This window comes from Oncorhynchus tshawytscha, linkage group LG09, assembly GCF_018296145.1.
Source record: "Oncorhynchus tshawytscha isolate Ot180627B linkage group LG09, Otsh_v2.0, whole genome shotgun sequence".
Classification (NCBI taxonomy): Eukaryota; Metazoa; Chordata; class Actinopteri; order Salmoniformes; family Salmonidae; genus Oncorhynchus; species Oncorhynchus tshawytscha.
In genome coordinates, this window is record NC_056437.1 from 55784794 (window position 1) to 55797880 (window position 13087).

Below are 13087 nucleotides of genomic sequence, written 5' to 3' on the forward strand. Positions count from 1 at the left end.
TTTTTTTTTGAAATCCAGAAATATCTCATTTACATAAGTTTTCACACCCCTGAGTCAATACGTATTAGAATCACCTTTGGCAGTGATTACAGCTGTGAGTCTTCCTGGGTAAGTCTCTAAGAGCTTTGCAAACCTGGTGTCACGGCCGTCGAAAGAAGTGGACCAAAGTGCAGCTTTGTGAGCGTACATTTTCCTTTTTATTTCAAATGTCCCCCAACAAAACAACGCCACAACCGTGACGCTTACAGGGCTATAGCGCCACTAACAAAGATAACTACTGATAACTACTGAAGGAGGGGGAAAAGGGCTAGTATGATTCCCAATCAGAGACAACGATAGACAGCTGTCCCTGATTGAGAACCATTACCCGGCCAAAACATAGAAATAAAGAAACATAGAAAACAAAACACAGAATCACCCAATCACCCAAATCACACCCTGACCAAACCAAAATAGAGACATAAAAAGGCTCTCTCAGGTCAGGGAGTGACACCTGGATTGTACAATATATGGCCATTATTCTTTTTGAAATTATTGAAGCTCTGTCAAGTTGGTTGCTGGTCATTGCTAGACAGCCATTTTCAAGTCTTGCCATAGATTTTCAAGTAAATTTAAGTCAAAACTGTAACTAGGACACTAGGAACATTCAATGTTGTCTTGGTAACCAACTCCAGTGTAGACTTGGCCTTGTGTTTTATGTTTTTGTCTTGCTGAAAGGTGAATTTGTCTCCCAGTGTCTGTTGGAAAGCAGACTGAACCAGGTTTTCTTCTAGGATTTTGCCTGTGCTTAGCTCTGTTCTGTTTATTTGTATTTATTTGTATAAAAAACTCCCAAGTCCTTTCTGATGACAACCATAACGTGATGCAGCCACCACCAAGCTTGAAAATATGAAGAGCGGTACTCAGTGTTGTGTTGGATTTTCCCCAAACATAATGCTTTGTATTCAGGACATAAAGTGAATTTTTTTTTTTTTTTTTGCAGTTTTACTTTAGTGCCTTATTGCAAGCAGGATGCACGTTTTCAAATATTTTATTCTGTACAGGCTTCCTTCTTTTCACTGTCATTTAGGTTAGTATTGTGATGTAACTACAATGTTGTTGATCAATCCTCACTTTTCTCTTATCACAGCCATTAAAACTCTGACTGTTTTAAAGTCACCGTGGGCCTCATGGTGAAATCCCTGAGCGTTTTCCTTCCTCTCCGGCAACTGAGTTAGGAAGGACGCCTTTATCTTTGTAGTGACTGGTTGTATTGATACACTATCCAAAGTGTAATTATTAACTTCACCATGCTCAAAGGGATATTCAATATCTGCAATAGGTGCCCTTCTTTGTGAGGCATTGGAAAACATCCCTGGTCTTTGTGGTTGAATCTGAGTTGGAAATTCACTGCGCGACTGAGGGATCTTACAGATAATTGTATGTGTGGGGTACAGAGATGAGGTAGTCATTCACAAATCATGTTAAACACTATTGTTGCACACAGAGTGAGTCCATGCAACATTATGTTACTTGTTAAGCACATGTTTACTCCTGAACTAATATAGCCTTTTTTTTTAAATTAATTTGTAAACATTTCTAAAAAATAATTCCACTTTGACATTATCTCAATTGAACCCGTTTAAAATTCAGGCTGTAACACAACAAAATGTGGAAAAAGTCAAGGGGTGTGGATACCTTTTGAAGGTACTGTCACTACTGCTGTACTCACCTTTTCTATCCATATACTGTCCATACTGTCTATACACACCATGCTATATAACTACTGCTGTACTCACCTTTTCTATTCATATACTGTCCATACTGTCTATACACACCATGCTATATAACTACTGCTGTACTCACCTTTTCTATTCATATACTGTCCATACTGTTTATACACACCATGCTATATAACTACTGCTGTACTCACCTTTTCTATTCATATACTGTCCATACTGTCTATACACACCATGCTATATAACTACTGCTGTACTCACCTTTTCTATTCATATACTGTCCATACTGTCCATACACACCATGTTATATAACTACTGCTGTACTCACCTTTTCTATTCATATACTGTCCATACTGTCTATACACACCATGCTATATAACTACTGCTGTACTCACCTTTTCAAATCAAATCAAATTTATTTATATAGCCCTTCGTACATCAGCTGATATCTCAAAGTGCTGTACAGAAACCCAGCCTAAAACCCCAAACAGCAAGCAATGCAGGTGTAGAAGCACGGTGGCTAGGAAAAACTCCCTAGAAAGGCCAAAACCTAGGAAGAAACCTAGAGAGGAACCAGGCTATGTGGGGTGGCCAGTCCTCTTCTGGCTGTGCCGGGTGGAGATTATAACAGAACATGGCCAAGATGTTCAAATGTTCATAAATGACCAGCATGGTCATATAATAATAAGGCAGAACAGTTGAAACTGGAGCAGCAGCACGGCCAGGTGGACTGGGGACAGCAAGGAGTCATCATGTCAGGTAGTCCTGGGGCATCGTCCTAGGGCTCAGGTCCTCCGAGAGAGAGAGAGAGAGAGAGAGAGAGAGAGAGAGAGAGAGAGAGAGAGAGAGAGAGAGAGAGAGAGAGAGAATTAGAGAACGCACACTTAGATTCACACAGGACACCGAATAGGACAGGAGAGGTACTCCAGATATAACAAACTGACCCTAGCCCCCGACACATTAACTATTGCAGCATAAATACTGGAGGCTGAGACAGGAGGGGTCAGGAGACACTGTGGTCCCATCCGAGGACACCCCAGACAGGGCCAAACAGGAAGGATATAACCCCACCCACTTTGCCAAAGCACAGCCCCCACACCACTAGAGGGATATCTTCAACCACCGACTTACCATCCTGAGACAAGGCTGAGTATAGCCCACAAAGAACTCCGCCATGGCACAACCCAAAGGGGGCGCCATCCCAGACAGGATGACCACATCAGTGAATCAACCCACTCAGGTGACGCACCCCTCCCAGGGACGGCAAGAGAGAGCCCCAGTAAGCCAGTGACTCAGCCCCTGTAATAGGGTTAGAGGCAGAGAATCCCAGTGGGAAGAGGGGAACCGGCCAGGCAGAGACAGCAAGGGCGGTTCGTTGCTCCAGAGCCTTTCCGTTCACCTTCCCACTCCTGGGCCAGACTACACTCAATCATATGACCCACTGAAGAGATAAGTCTTCAGTAAGGACTTAAAGGTTGAGACCGAGTTTGCGTCTCTGACATGGGTAGGCAGACCGTTCCATAAAAATGGAGCTCTATAGGAGAAAGCCCTGCCTCCAGCTGTTTGCTTAGAAATTCTAGGGACAATTAGGAGGCCTGCGTCTTGTGACCGTAGCGTACATGTAGGTATGTACGGCAGGACCAAATCAGAGAGATAGGTAGGAGCAAGCCCATGTAATGCTTTGTAGGTTAGCAGTAAAACCTTGAAATCAGCCCTTGCTTTGACAGGAAACCAGTGTAGAGAGGCTAGCACTGGAGTAATATGATCAAATTTTTTGGTTCTAGTCAGAATTTTCTATTCTATTCATTACTGTCCATACTGTCCATACACACCATGCTATATAACTACTGCTGTACTCACCTTTTCTATTCATATACTGTCCATACTGTCTATACACACCATGCTATATAACTACTGCTGTACTCACCTTTTCTATTCATATACTGTCCATACTGTCTATACACACCATGCTATATAACTACTGCTGTACTCACCTTTTCTATTCATATACTGTCCATACTGTCTATACACACCATGCTATATAACTACTGCTGTACTCACCTTTTCTATTCATATACTGTCCATACTGTCTATACACACCATGCTATATAACTACTGCTGTACTCACCTTTTCTATTCATATACTGTCCATACTGTTTATACACACCATGCTATATAACTACTGCTGTACTCACCTTTTCTATTCATATACTGTCCATACTGTCTATACACACCATGCTATATAACTACTGCTGTACTCACCTTTTCTATTCATATACTGTCCATACTGTCCATACACACCACCTAAATACATAGATATTTATATTCCTGACTCTGACATTGCTCGTTCTGATATTTCTTAATTCCTTTCTTTGAATGTTTTGAGATGTGTGTATTGTTAGTTGTTACCACACTGTTGGAGCTAGAAACATAAGCATTTCGCTGCACCTGTGATAACATCTGTAAAATATTTGTACCAATGATATTGTTTTTGATTTGATTTGAACCTGCTCTGAGCTCAAAGGCTTATTGTTCCTCTTTGGAAGACCTTTTGAGAGGCCCAGTCATTAACATTCATAACAAAACGATCAAATAAAAGGTTCCTGGAGTATCCATTAGGGGTCCTTAAAATTGAAACTGTGGGGGAACCCTATAAGTTCTTCGAAGAACCCTTTTAATGGATCCTCGAAGATCTTTTTGAAGAACCTTTTGGGGCTATTTTTTTCTTAACTACCCCCCCTATTATTATTATCATTATTATTTATTATTATTATTATCATTACTATTAATAATAATAGTAATAATAATAATAATAATATGCATGACAATAACAACAATAAACACAACATTTTAGATGTCAGTGTTTCTTATGAAAAAAAATCCAAATATGAGGTAAACTCCCAGCAGAGACCCATGTCCAATGGGTATATCCTCTGGTATGTTGATGTTAAATGTGTTGATGTTCTCTGTATCCATAGCCAGAATGATTTTGCAGTGCGTTGTGATCGAACAGGTTTCCTGTTATATTCATCAGAGGTGTAGGGAGGGTGTGTGATTAACAAAACATGCACACAACAGAATTCATACCTTGGTTTTTGTGGTGAATGTGAATGAAAAAAACTGTTTTGATAATGGTTTTCAGACACATACCTTGTCCACAATGTAGAAAGAAGCCTATGGGATATTCAATGAAGAGGTAAGGGAGGAGGATGGTAAATGTGATCTTCATAATATACCAACACCAATTGACATACATTTGTATGCCTCCTCGTCTGTATACCTGCAGACACAAAAGTGAGCAGTTCAGTCATCTCCACCCAATACAGCTAGACTTCAACATATTCTAATAGCCCACATAATCCTACCTCTATGATGACTGATATCCATTGAATTGTGTCCGTTTTGTGTTTTTAGAAAGATTTGCTCATGTGAAAAGATAGATGGTAACTTCATAGAACAATATCAATTTAGATCATACAAGGGACAAACGGTACCTTAAATTCAGATCTTTACATTTTTCAGTTAAGTGCCTGCACCTGCTGTCCTTTCAAATCCAAATGTATCGGTTAGGTCTTTTTTAGAGTGCACCATAAGTCCCATTAGAATAAATATGTGATTCATGTTCTCCTTGTCCAAATAATAGAAGCTTAACTCAAAGGTCTCCACCTATGCACTGAGCGCTGAGAGAAGTTCACACTCACTTGGGACACATCAATACATATGTATGTAAAAACACATCAAAGTTGGAGTGGACTCGAATTCAACTTGAATGTAAAAGTGGACAAGGGATGTCTCACAGGATGAGGGCTTTGGATAAACATTATAGTGCTTGTTGATTTAGGAATGTATACAGAGTGTGATCTACTGCAGAATGTTACCATATAGAATTCTGTGGGGCATGAAAAGGTATTTCCTTCTGAATCTTACCATGACAGTCTGTGTAACTGGGGCCCTGGTTTTTTTTGTTCTTCTTCTCCTGAACACGTTACCCGACTTGGAAAAACTGGGTCCTTACTTATATAATATACACCAAAAGCCACTGCACATGGTAGGCCAATTCTGATAGAGTTGTACATATTTTGAGGTACAGTATTTTGGGGGCTATCGTCGAGGATTCATCGAGTGGGTCTGGAATTAAGACCCCTCTCACAGCTGTGCACATGGCACACTCCTATAAATACCCTGGGCCACAGAGACAAAGCCCCCAGTCTTCTGCTGCTCATAAGGCCTGACAGCCTAACACTGTCTGTCTCACACACTGGAATGCCTGCTGAGACCAGCCTGACCAACAGCTCTCTCTCACATAGAGGCAGGGTGAAATCATATGCTATTATGGAGATATGAATAGAGATGTAAGAGCCAAAGTGGTCTTCGTCCGAGAGTGGCCCGCCACACTTTGGCTCATGCCCCCAATGCATGAAGGGGCGCTCTGTATCTGTTGACCCAAAGGTCAAGGCCCCTAGCAGGGGAGGCTGAGATACTCTGACTGTGCTGTTTTTTTTTATCATGGTCATAGATGGGAGTTTGCTGAACTGAGACCTAATTTTCATGACCTGTCCCTCCTTTGACCTCTGAGAGTGTCACGGATAGCCAAGCAGGTCGTAGAATAACGATAAGAGACATAGAGAGAGCTGTTCAAGCACGCACATCCCTAAGCTTGGAGACATTTTATGAATGATTTGAATTCCCTCCTCAAATCTCACAAAGCGCTCTAGTAAGCCCATTACACAACCACCCTCACTGTTCACTTCTCAAGTATGTCGGTTATACTGTGTAATGTGTGTGTGTGTGCAGCATATTCTAGACTTCACAATATTCCTCCATCTCAGTGGAGCTGTTGGGGCTGTTGTTCTGCAAATGCACAAATATAACTCCCGTGACTGCATGATTGTAGGTCTCATGACTGGGTCTTTAGCTGAGGAGTCTATCCACTCACACACACACACACACACACTCTTGTATCTCTTCCATTCTTCGGCAGTATGGTCTAAAAAAGGGTTTTGTGAGGAATGGGGGGGGGTTCCTCTGCGGAGCATTGTCACAAACTTCCTGTTGATTTGCACTAAACTGTTTTGTGTTGAAATAATGGAGAGCAGCATCCTGAGTCTAAATAGAGACATTCAAAAAAACAAGTGAGACTATAAAAAAATTGTTGATGCTATGGTATGTTATTCTTGCGATGTGGTGGTGGCGTCTTGACAATGAGGATGCGGCCAAAGTAAACATTTTTTAAGGAGACTTCCTGAAGACTCAAAGTCAGTCACACTGACCAGTTGTTGTGATGGAGCATAGACCACCTCTGGGAGTTGGATGTTCTCAGGAAATATCTCTTATCTCCTGAACGTGTCTTATAATGCTTCACTTCTGTTCTCATTACCTTTTAATCTTCTGAGGACTGCCCTGGTGTCATTACTATGTAATGACACATGTTGCCAATGTCATCCTACAATGCTGTCCTGTTCTTCCCCTCCCTCTGAGTGCTGTGGCCTGTTGTCTGTCTGAGATCTGTGATTGACCCAATCCAACTTGTTGTTGTTGTCAACATTGAATTACATCCTCCCTCCCACCAAGGCCATGTGGCCTCCATGTGACCGGGCTCTGGTTGCACAAAGGCCCTCTCTGTGGATCCCTCCGCAGTCCTCACTGAGTGTGATGAACAGCAAGCCTCTTTCCCGCAACAGCTGATGTGCATCTTCAGAGGGAGTCTGTCCTGTCCTTGGTTGTGTACTGTAGGGAGGACAGGGCAGGTCAAACCAGAACACATAGCTCTCTTTCCTCTCAGCTCTCTCACATAGCTCGCTCTTCTCCTAGACTGGAGACCATCGTTGTGTGCAGATATATCTCCCTAAGCTTTGGTCTGGAGAGCACATTACTGGACAGCGAGATAGGAGACATACAGCAATGTGATATCATTAAGACTTACAGACAGAGATAGAATCAGCTGATCTTATGTGCGATGCAAAGGTAAAAGAAGGTGATGGGATGAAGGCGATGATGAAGTGCGTTTTGGATGTAGCAGGGACGAGCGTATAGGAATAGGAAGCAAAAGGGTTGATAGAAGCTGCTTCATCAGCCTAGACGGGAAATCTCAGCTGCAGGACATAAGGTGCTTATCGTGGACTATAGAAAAAGGAGAGCCGAACAGGCCCTCATTAACATCGACGGGACTGAAGTGGAGCGGGTTGAGAGTTTCAAGTTCCTTGGTGTCCACATCACCAACAAACTATCATGGTCCAAACACACCAAGACAGTTGTGAAGAGGGCATGACAACACATTTCCCCCCTCGGGAGACTGAAAAGATTTGGCATGGGTCCCCAGATCCTCAAAAAGTTCTACAGCTTCACCATCGAGAGCATCCTGACTGATTGCATCACCGCCTGGAATGGCAACTGCTCGGCATCTGACAGTAAGGCACTACATAGGGTAGTGCCTACGACCCAGTACATCACTGAGACCAAGCTTCCTGACATCCAGGACCTATATGCTAGGCCGTGTCAGAGGAAGGCCCAAAAAATTGTCAGAGACTCCAGCCACCCTAGTCATAGACTGTTCTCTCTGCTCCCGAACAGCAAGCGGTACCGGAGCGCCAAGTCTAAGACCAAAAGGCTCCTTAACAGCTTCTACCCCCAAGCCATAAAACTGCTGAACAATTAATCCACCCGGACTACCCCTGCACATTGACTCGGTACCGCCTGTATATAGCCTCGTTATTGTTATGGAAATGTATTGTGTTACTTTTTGATTGATTAGATTTATTTAGTAAATATTTTATTGACTCTATTTCTTGAACTGCATTGTTGTTTGATTTAATATCCATGTACCCATAATGCGGATGGATGCCTCTGGACCGCACACAGCTGCCTCCCAACGCCTCTGCACATATCAGCTACAGTGTGTGTGTGTGTATGTTTGTGTTGTTTTTTTTGTTCTAGTTTCTAATATTGCCTTGTCGCCCTTTCTTTTTTTGTGTGAGCGGTAAAATCAGACAGGCTATAATCTTCCAAAAGTATATATATATATATATATATATATACACAAAAGTTTGTGGACACTTTTTCAAATTAGTGCATTTGGCTATTTCAGCCACTCCCATTGCTGCCAGGTGTATAAAATTGAGCGCACAAATATGCCATCTCCATAGACAAACATTGGCAGTAGAATTGTCTTACTGAAGGCTCAGTGACTTTCAACGTGGCACCGTCATAGGTTGCCACCTTTCCAGCGAGTCTATTCGTCAAATTTCTGCCCTGCTAGAGCTGCCCCGGGCAACTGTAATTGCTGTTATTGTCACACCCTGATCTGTTTCACCTGTCTTTGTGATTTTCTCCACCCCCCTCCAGGTGTTGCCAATCTTCCCCATTATTCCCTGTGTATTTATACCGGTGTTCTCTGTTTGTCTGTTGCCAGTTTGTTTTGTTTATCAAGTCAGCCAGCATTTTTTGTATCAGCTCCTGCTTTCCCCCAGTCTCTCTTTTCTCGTCCTCCTGGTTTTGACCCTTGTATTATAACAGAACATGGCCAAGATGTTCAAATGTTCATAAATGACCAGCATGGTCAAATAATAATAATCACAGTAGTTGTCGAGGACTGATTTGGCAGGCGAAAACCTCTCTAACTTAGAATATGTGGATAACTACAAATATCTAGGTGTCTGGTTAGACTGTAAACTGTCCTTCCAGACTCACATTATGCATCTCCAATCCAAAATGAAATCTAGAATCGGCTTCCTATTTCGCAACAAAGCATCCTTCACTCATGCTGCCAAACATACCCTCATAAAACTGACCATCCTACCGATCCTCGACTTCGGCGATGTAATTTATAAAATAGCCTCCAACACTCTACTCAACAAATTGGATGCGGTCTATCACAGTGCCATCCGTTTTGTCACCAAAGCCCCATATACTACCCACCACTGCGACCTGTATGCTCTCGTCGGCTGGCCCTCGCTTCACTCTCGCCGCCAAACCCACTGGATTCAGGTTATCTACAAGTCTCTGCTAGGTCAAGCCCCGCCTTATCTCAGCTCACTGGTCACCATAGCAGCACCCACCCGTAGCATGTGTTCCAGCAGGTAAATCTCACTGGTCACCCCCAAAGCCAATTTATCCTTTGGCCGCCTTTCCTTCCAGTTCTCTGCTGCCAATGACTGGAACGAACTGCATAAATCACTGAAGCTGGAGACTCATATCTCCCTCACTAGCTTTAAGCACCAGCTGTCAGAGCAGCTCACAGATCACTGCACCTGTACATAGCCCATCTGTAAACAGCTCATCCAACTACCTCATCCCCATACTGTATTTATTTATTTATCTTGCTCCTTTGCACCCCATTATCTCTACTTGCACATTCATCTTCTGCACGTCTACACGTCAGTGTTTAATTTCTATATTGCAATTACTTTGCCACCATGGCCAATTTATTGGCTTAACTCCCTTACACTACCTCATTTGCACTCTCTGTATATAGACCTTTTGTTTTCCTTTTTTTCTATTGTAATATTGATTGTATGTTTGTTTATTCCATGTGTAACTCTGTGTTTGTATGTGTATGTGTCGAACTGCTACGCTTTATCTTGGCCAGGTCGCAGTTGCAAATGAGAACTTGTTCTCAACTAGCCTACCTGGTTAAATAAAGGTGAAATATATACATATATATTTTTTAAATGCAAGCCTAATGCCTAACCAGTTAAAAATAGGATAGCTGTAGGATCCATATTTTGTCGATTGTTCATTAATTGGCATGGTGTCATCACTGTGTAAATGTCCTGGACCTTAGGCAATATAATTGTAACAAGTTCAATGCTCAGCGATAATAGTAATATTGTTCCTTGTACAAGAGGGGGGGGTCCTCCTCACTGCCTTATGCTGAGGGCAGCACCATAGCCATAGGCTAGGACTGAGATGCGGCTTCATCCACCACTTGACAAAACTCATCTTGACCTTCCAGAACACAACACATGTTTTCCCACAGCCAAGGATTCTCAAGACTTCTTCAATGAGCACGTCAAGCCCAACACACAAGGGGACAAGCCGACAGATGGAACCTCATGACTGGCTCATTATGCAGGTATGCTATCCACAATATTGGACAGCATACCTGCATCTCAGTCTTAGCATGCGTAGCCGGGATCTCACCTCGTTGTAGGTCTCCCTCTGTTTAGCAATTTGGCACATAGGTCTGGGTAGATGCTGATCCTCTTCCCTGCATAGGTCAGACCCCCACATTCCGCAGCAAGGTAAACAATTCGCCGCTTGACTTCAAACGTGTGGATCTGCACAATCATACATACGAGATCTGCTGCGGAGTTGATCTGTGCGATGCCCAGTGTTATTCAGCAGCATAGGACCCAGCTTCTCCTGCCCGAACACTTCATAGAAAAGATTGCTCGTGAAGGAAGTGACTAGCACATTGAATTTACGGGAATGATTTTCGAGTGATTCCGTTTTCCCTTTGAGGAGTTTGTGTTATTCCTTCCAACTTCGCTTGTGCTGTTTCCAGGTCATGGTGCCGCACCTCTTGTCACATTGGCGGTCTTCTCCAGGCTTTCCACTTTGGTTGAATAGGTATCCCCTTTAGCAGTGAGCACTGCCAATGATTCATTCACCGGTTTTATTTGTAAATCGAGGGCAGAGGTAAACACCTCACGAACAATCTCAAGTGTAGTAGCGGCCAGCTCTTTCTGTTGTCTGGTGTTGAGAGCCGCCGTTTTTCCACAGTTGAATTGTGGCCGGACAAATTCCAGCTGCTGGAGCCTAATAAACCTACTAGTTATTTATTGTCACACAATGAATGTCCCACGCCTTGATATGATGTTAGGTATTGACAAGTTTTAAGAAATGCGTTTGTTAATTCATAGTAATTTGCAGAAGAAAGCCACGAAAAAAGCCACACGTTTCAATGCATGCCACCAGAACCACAACTCACCGGACTGCATTGTCCCCGTTTCTTCAAGAGCATTGTCATTGTTTCATTTTGGCCCTTGTCTGGACAATGGTGCATTGTTAGGGTGCGGAAAGGCTGAATGAAAGGGGCTTGAATGAAGGCTCAGGATAACCTCCCCTCTCTGTGTTTGTGACCTATCCAGTGTAGGATGTAGCTTTGTTGAATTACTGGAGACATTACGGTTGTCACTGTCCTTGGCGGTGTCTACTTTGGCTCTGTTGGATTAGCACAAAGATCTTTGGTAAGTACTTGTAAATATAAGAGGCTGTCTGTTTCTTTGTTAGTGGTAGCATCAGTGCTGGTCAGTTGGCTGATTTCACATTACTTTTACCATAAGCCAACTTTGATGATACTGGATAAAGTTCTCAGGGGAGAGAGTACACGTCAGGTTTCATGGTCTTAGCTGACAGCTCTGTGTTCTGGGATTGTTGACAGTTGACAGGCAAGACTTTGTTGACCTGAACTCACAGAACCAGGGCAGGAGTCAAAAGTCATAGTGTTCAATCACTCTGTGTAGGTGTGGCTGCAGGGGAACGTGACTAGATGAGGCCTCTCTGAGCACTGTGACTGTACTAAACTAACTGTAACACCACCATGATCCCCCGGCCAGGCAGGCTGACACACTTCCCAGAGGTGTGTAGGATTGAGGGTGTTGCATGGGAACGCGAGCAGCGCGGAAACTGGGCGGAAGGGTGGACGGGCCCCTCTCTGCCCCAGGCAGTAGGGTTCACACACAGACAATGGATCCCTGGAGACCCAGGGCCGTGGAGTTGTGATTGCACCCCACACCGCTAAAATAACACACACATCCTACCGCACCGCTTAGCCAGCTTCCGCTCCGCTCCCCTTTTCCTCTTTTTCCTCATCCTTGTATCCTCATACACACATACTGTAGTGTATTCATGCACTCTCCCTCTCTCTTACACACTCTTTCACACACACACACACACACACACACACACACACACACACACATATCTTTTCTATAGCAGCAGAACTACGTTTTTTTTCTTATTTTGTTTGGCTTCATTTCCTTGTTTAAAGGGGAAGGAAACCGACCATTCTCTGTGGAAACAATCTGCTGTCCTTCAAACGTCTCTCAATAAATTAGAGTGAAATTCCATCTGCTTACTGTGAGAGAAAAAAAGTCAGCAGCCATTCATTAGCTTACAAACAGTCTCTCTAAAGACACACTCAAACGACAAGTCTTTTTTTAAAGATGGAACCAAAGGAGCAGTGAAACTGATTCATATGCATATGAAGCTCCCTGGTATGTCTGAGTGTTGAGTCTAGTGAGTTGGAGGAAGTGCTGTCCTGCTGTGAGTGCGTTGGCAGGTATTTGGCTCAGCTCAGTCAGCGGCTTTTGGGGTCACCATGGTTTCCTTGTGTCTCGGCTGTAGCCGTGAGGACGTGTCAGAGTGTG

General features: G+C 43.2%; 1 protein-coding gene across 5 annotated transcripts in view; it reads left to right on the forward strand.

Annotated features, from left to right (window-relative positions):
* LOC112258301 (actin filament-associated protein 1-like 1) overlaps nucleotides 1-13087 on the forward strand; it is a 35711-nt gene that overhangs the window by 3485 nt on the left and 19139 nt on the right. Inside the window, exon 1 of one of the 5 annotated variants that reach the window (XM_024432585.2) lies at nucleotides 11832-11905. The exons of the other annotated variants lie outside the window; for them this stretch is intronic. The gene's annotated coding sequence lies outside the window, so the exon portion shown is untranslated. Of the gene's footprint in view, nucleotides 1-11831; nucleotides 11906-13087 lie in introns of those variants that run through there. 5 annotated transcript variants of the gene reach the window in all.